Below are 6,834 nucleotides of genomic sequence, written 5' to 3' on the forward strand. Positions count from 1 at the left end.
TTCACGTGGTGTTTTTACCTCTAACTTAGAATTCCTAGTTTGTTAATTGGCGGCAAGATGAATCAAAAGGTCAACACTACGTGCCGGCCGGCTGCTCTTTGCCAAAGATCAATCGGGTCACGAGCCTTGACGCGTGTGATGGCCATCGTGCGATCGTCCAACCATCACAACAACACCGTGTTGCAATAGGGTTTGGAGCAAAGTCAACGCAGCAGCATTCCGCTTCCCAACATCGTATGTGTTGCAAATCAATGCTACACAACATCGGCTATGTTGCAAATGGATGTTGCAGAAGCAAGCACTGGCGCCAAGAAACGTGCCGCGCAGTTGTTTCCGCCATCGTCGTGTCTCCCGTTGGCATCATTGGCATTGCAGAGCCGTTTGCAACACGAACAATATTTTTGAGCCATTTGCAACACGATCGAAATTGATGAGCCATGAAGAGCCTACGGGGTGAATGCATGGTAGGCGTGGGAAGCAGCCTGGGTGACATGTACGTGAGCACGGTGGATCACACGGACGGGTTTGCTGCAACAAAAGCTTGCATTTGGTGGATGTGCGATGATCGGCTGCCAGCGCCATGTCCCCGGTATAGAGGTGGTGACGCGCGCGTGGGCCCATGGACACACGTCACCAGCTCGAGGCGGCGCGTGTTATTAGTCGGTTCATGCTAAGTGTTTCCCGTGAAAAAGAACAGTGCATGGACAATGCCATTTTTTTTCGGGTTTTCGGCGCCGACATGGACACTACACCGTCCCTTGATTTCCATCCATTTGAAAACGAGGTCTAACTGCCAAGGTATACGTGTCACAATAAAGTTCATGTGATAATAGTTAACACAGGTTGTCGCCCGCGGCATGTGGATCTCGTAGGCGATCTTAGCCGCCTCGAGCAAAGATGTCAAGAGTACTACTCTTGTCGCCCGCGACAACTTGCGCTTATTTATCAACGGACGGCCGGCCGACGGAGGCCGAGCAAAAAGATGCCCAGCACGCTACTGTCTTCTGCTGGAGATACGGAACGGATAACAGTAGTACAATACAGAGATCATGCTATACTATACTGGAGTATATAAGCGGGTTTTCCGCGGCAGAGATGCAGCAGACTATTTCTAGTCGGTCGCGAGGAGGGACGTCCAAGCACAAGTAAGTCCATCTTAGCTATGAGAGAATGCTGTATGGTGATGTTTCTTCCAAGCGAGTGTGTATGGGTAGAGTGGAGACGGTGCAAGATGGGTATGGGGTCATTACTCATGTGACTAAGGAAACAGAGGGAAAAGACGAGGCTTCTACGGAGCAGAGGAGGGAGTCAGTTGGAGATGATGGCACATCGGCGGCCTCCGGAGAGGAGGTCCGCCGAGCCAAATGAAAATCCTAGGCTGGAACTGCCGTGGCATGCTCTCCTCCACGGCAGTTCGCGAGCTCTTGGATTTACAAGGGCGCATCAAGGCAGATTTGATTTTTCTTTCTGGGTCTCATTTGAATAAATGTAAAGCCGATGAGCTGCGTAGTGTTCTAAGTTTTGAGTCGATGTTTGTAGCTGAGAGTGATGGTCGGGCCGGTGGCCTTGTTTTATTTTATAATGAGATGAATAAAGTCGTCTTGAACTATGTGTCCGCTAATTTCATTGATGTTTTGTTTATGAATGAGGAAACTGTACAATGACGGTTTACGGGTTTTTATGGTCATCCGAATTGGAGTGAACGTAATTTGTCTTGGGATGATATTCGCAATTTACATAATAAGGGCGATCACCCTTGGATTATTTTGGGGGATTTCAATGAAATTTTACTCCTCTGAGAAAGAGGGCGGTAACGCGAGACCAAATGCAATGATGAGAGATTTCCGTAATTGTTTGGGAGAATGTGGGCTGGCAAATATGGGTTATATTGGTGATCTCTTCACCTTGAGGAGAGGCGAAGTTAGGGAGAGACTTGATCGGGCAGTTTGTAATGTGGAATGGGCAAATAAATTTCCACGTGCTGCAGTCATAAACGAAGAGCATGTGCACTCTGACCATCGCCCACTAGTTTTGGACACAGATTATTATGATGGAAATATATTCAATCAATCACAGGGTCGAACGAAACAATTCGAAGCCAGATGGCTAAAAGAAGAGACAGTGGGAGAAATTGTCCGTACAGCCTGGGATAAAGCGAATAGTTTAGGTATTGGACCAAATCTTGCTCAACGTACCAGGGCGGTGAAGGCGGATTTGCATATTTGGGATCATGACACTCTTAAAGGACCAAGAAAAAGAATTAATAAACTTAAAAAAGAGTTGGAAAAATTGCGAAGGGGTCCTATTAATGTGGATACACAAGCGCGATAAAAGGAAATCCTTGTCCTTATTGAAAACATTTTGGAACAAGAGGAGATTTGTTGGCTACAGCGTGGGCGTGCAAATTGGTTGATGCATGGTGATCGTAACACCGCATTTTTCCACAATGTGGCATCGGCCAGAAAGAGAAGAAATCAGATTAAGAAATTACTTGATGAAAATGGTGTTTGGGTGCAAGGAACAGAGATGAAGGATCATATTAAGAGGTACTTTGCGAATCTGTTTACCTCAGAAGTAACCCAACCGAACCAGGACGTTCTTTCGCTTATCCCAAGGAAAATAACGGAAGAAATGAATAATGCTCTTCTCGCCCCTTATACAAATGACGAAGTTCGAAAAGCCCTGTTCGACATTGGGGATTTAAAAGCGCCAGGTCCCGATGGCCTTCATGCTATTTTTTATAAAAGATTCTGGCCTATGTTGGGAGATGATCTGACTGAAGAGGTTCTCAAGGCGGTGAATACTTGCTCCATTCCAGAGGGATGGAATGACACTGCGATTGTAATGATCCCAAAGGTTAATGCTCCGGAAAAGGTAACTCAACTTAGACCAATTAGCTTGTGCAACGTGGTGTATAAGGTAATTTCAAAGATGATTGCTTCCCGTTTGAAGATAATCCTAACAGATATTATCAGCCCAACTCAGAGCGCTTTTGTGCCTGGAAGAATGATTACAGATAATATATTAGTGGCTTATGAGTGTTTTCATACAATAAAGAAAAAGAGGGCTGGTAAAGAGGGTCTATGTGCCATCAAATTAGACATGAAAAAGGCATACTATAGAGTGGAATGGGTCTTTTTAAAGGAGATTATGTTAAAATTGGGATTTGATAAGAAATGGGTGAAGTTAATTATGCAATGTGTTTCTTCTGTGGAGTATCGAGTTCGTTTCAATGCCGAGGAAACTGAGAGTTTTAAACCCACTAGAGGATTGAGGCAGGGAGACCCCCTCTCTCCCTACTTATTCTTATTATGCACGGAGGGTCTTACTGCCCTTTTAGCGAAAGCAGAGGAGAATGGAAGTATTTCAGGCATAAAGGTATGCAGAGATGCTCCACCGATTTCCAATCTTCTCTTTGCGGATGACTCTTTGATACTTATGCGAGCAAATGCTATGAATGCGAAGGCGTTAAAATCAGTTTTGGATTCTTACTGTGCCGCCTCAGGACAGATGGTGAGTGTTGAAAAATCTAGCATATTTTTTAGTCCAAACACAAAAGTAGAAGAAAAGGCACAAATTTGTACAATTCTGAATATTATGACTGAAGCCCTAAATGATAAATATTTGGGTTTACCTGCCAATGTGGGCATGGATAAAAGTGATTGTTTTCAATTCCTGATTGACCGAGTTATTATGAGAATTAATGGATGGAAGGAAAAATTGTTATCATCTGGAGGGAAAGAAGTTTTGCTCAAATCTGTTGTTCAAGCTATACCTACCTATGCTATGTCCGTCTTTAAAATTCCTAAAAAAAATTGTAAAGGAATCATTGACGCGATGTCGCATTTTTGGTGGGGTGACGAGGACAATCAGAAGAGAATGCACTGGATGGCATGATGAAAGATGTGTGTACCAAAAAATTAAGGAGGCATGGGCTTCCAAGACATACATTGTTTCAACTTGGCTTTGTTAGCCAAACAAGCATGGCGTCTTATTGATAAACCGGAGTCTTTATGTGCCACTATCTTGAGAACTAAGTATTTCCCTGATGGCGACTTGATGAGTGCAAGTTTAAAGAAAGGTTCGTCCTTTACTTGGCAAAGCATTTTTGCGGGAGTTAACTCACTGAAAAATGGTTATATCTGGCGAGTTGGAAATGGTCAGAAAATTAATATTTGGAGAGATGCATGGATTCCCCACAATACAGATAGGAAAATTATCACCCCTAGAAGAGGGCAACTCTTGTCAAAGATAGCTGATCTCATTGATCCAGTTATGAATTGTTGGGACGAAGATTTGGTGAGACAAACTTTGTGGCCGATTGATGTTCAAAGAGTCCTCGCCATTCCCCTTCCTACGCATACCATGGAAGACTTTATTGCATGGAGTTTTACGAAAAATGGTTTGTTCACTGTTCGCTCGGACTATTTGGAGGAATGGAACCGGCAGCATGGAAAGAAGTTGCAGTATACAAACGGCATGGGTAGGATCAATGTCAACCCTATTTGGGGGAAGATTTGGAAATTGTCTTGTCCGGCAAAGGTAAAAATCTTTATTTGGCGTACGTTACATGGTACACTCCCATGTCGCGTTACATTGGCCAATAGACACATCAAGGTCACGCCTATATGCCCCTCATGCACAAATGAACAGGAAGACACGAAACACGTATTGTTCCTCTGTCAGAAGGCAAAAGAAGTTTGGAAAAAACTGGGGTTGTGGGGGGTGATTAAAGAAGCATGTGTTGTTGATAGGGCAGGAGAAGCAATCCTTGAACTTTTACTTCTGAAGCCAGAAAATGAAATAGCTACTCTAGGAATCCAGAATGTACGTGAACTAATAGCTATAACCGCTTGGTATTTATGGTGGGATAGACGTAGGCTGGTTCATGAAGGTAAGGCTCAAAACGCACAACTATCCTCCATGGGGATTAGGGCAATAACAACAAACTATGTAAATGCCCATTCCCCGAATGCATCTATTAAAAAAGGAGGATGGAGCAAACCTCCTATGGGACTTGTTAAGCTAAATACTGATGCTTCGTTTGATCATGATCGGCTTAGTGGTACAGCTGGGGCTGTTCTCAGAGATGATAAAGGAAGATTTATTGCCGGCGGAAACTGGAAGTTTGATTGGTGTGCAGATGTTCTGACAGCGGAAGTTTTGGCTCTAAGGTTTGGATTATTACTTGCACAGAGGGCGGGATGCAATCGCCTAGATGTCAACTCAGACAATATTGAAGTCATCAATACAATGAAGAATGGAGGACAATCAGCGGGAGCGGCGGCGGCTGTTTTTGATGATTGCTATTTTTTGGCTTGTGATTTTTCTCTTACTAGGTTTGAGCATTGTAATAGAGAGGCAAATAGGGTGGCTCATGAACTAGCTAGATTAGCGAAAATTTCCGTAACAAATGAATATTTTGAGGAACCCATGGATGAAATTGTACCTCTTCTTATGGACGATGTAACTGTTATTTGCAATTAATAAAGCTAACGATTTATTTCAAAAAAAAAAGTCCATCTTAGCTGCCGGGTCAACGGCCAGCTCAAGAGTACTCCAATAAATAAGCGCAAGTTGTCGCTGGCGGTCTGGATCTCGTGGTCCATCTTGGCCGCCGGATCAACATGCATGCATGGAGGAAGGCACAGCCACAAGGTACTGGTCGACACGCTGCTGCGTTCAGCTGCAAATCCGGAGCGGACAATAGTGAAATTATGCTAGTAGCATAAAACGAAGATTATTAGTGTAATCCAGAGTAGAGAGTACGTACAAACCGGGATTTCCGCGGCAACAGGCTAGAGCAAGTCGACCGCGACCAGGGACGTCTCACCGGACGGGCAGTAGCACGCACGGGCAGCACGAGCCAATCGCATTAATCCACTATCACCCTATCTATTTCTCTTTTGTGTAGAGGGGTTCTCAGTCCTACTACAACATGCCCAAGAAAGGAAGGAGATCAAGGGGGTGTCATTTGGGAGCACTGGCACCACGATAACTCACCTTTTATTCGCAGACGATAGTGTGGTATTCCTCGAGGGCTCCAAAGAAAACCTGGAGGTGCTACGAACTATTTTGCAGGACTATGAGAGGGCTTCCGGCCAAAAGGTAAACTTGCAAAAGTCGGCCATTTTTTCGGTAAAGGAACAAGGGAGGAGGATAAAACACTATTGAAGCAAACGATAGGCATCAATTCGGAGGCCTTGAGTGAGAGATACTTGGGGCTGCCCACCGTGGTGGGGAGGTCCAAATATGGGACTTTCAAGTATGTTAGTGAGAGTGCGGAAAAAAGGTGGCGGGATACAAAGGGCAAGGTCTGTCAAAAACTGCTAGAGAAGTACTCGTCAAATCCGGGCTTCAGTCCACACCAACTTTCACCATGAGCTGTTTTCAACTCACAAAGAAAGTGTGCGGGAAATTGTCATCTATTTCGTCAAACTTCTGATGGGGTGCAGTGAATGGTGAGAAGAAGGTGCATTGGATAGCATGGGACAAAATGTGCACGAGGAATCATGAAGGAGGACTGGGGTTCAGAGATCCAGAGGTGTTTAACCAAGCGTTTCTCACAAAGCAGGCTTGGCGGATGCTACAGAGTCCAAACTCTCTCTGTGCACGTGTTCTCAAAGCTCGGTACTTCCCTGATAGTTCAATTCTGAGTGCAACATGCCCTCAAGGGGGGTCTTTCACTTTCAGGAGCATAATCCATGGAAGAAATCTGCTGCTTGACGGCCTTATATGGAGAATAGGAGATGGAAGCAAGATCAGGATCCACCATGATAATTGGATATCGAGGAAAGGTAGTCTGAAGCCACTGGGCCAGACCTACATCCACGG

At 44.7% G+C, this 6,834-nt stretch overlaps 1 pseudogene; it reads left to right on the forward strand.

The window, feature by feature from the left end:
• Positions 1–2,757: 2,757 nt before the first annotated feature.
• On the forward strand, positions 2,758–5,152 carry LOC119293005 (annotated as a pseudogene).
• Positions 5,153–6,834: the final 1,682 nt, after the last annotated feature.

This window comes from Triticum dicoccoides, chromosome 4B (genome assembly GCF_002162155.2).
Source record: "Triticum dicoccoides isolate Atlit2015 ecotype Zavitan chromosome 4B, WEW_v2.0, whole genome shotgun sequence".
Taxonomy (NCBI): domain Eukaryota; kingdom Viridiplantae; phylum Streptophyta; class Magnoliopsida; order Poales; family Poaceae; genus Triticum; species Triticum dicoccoides.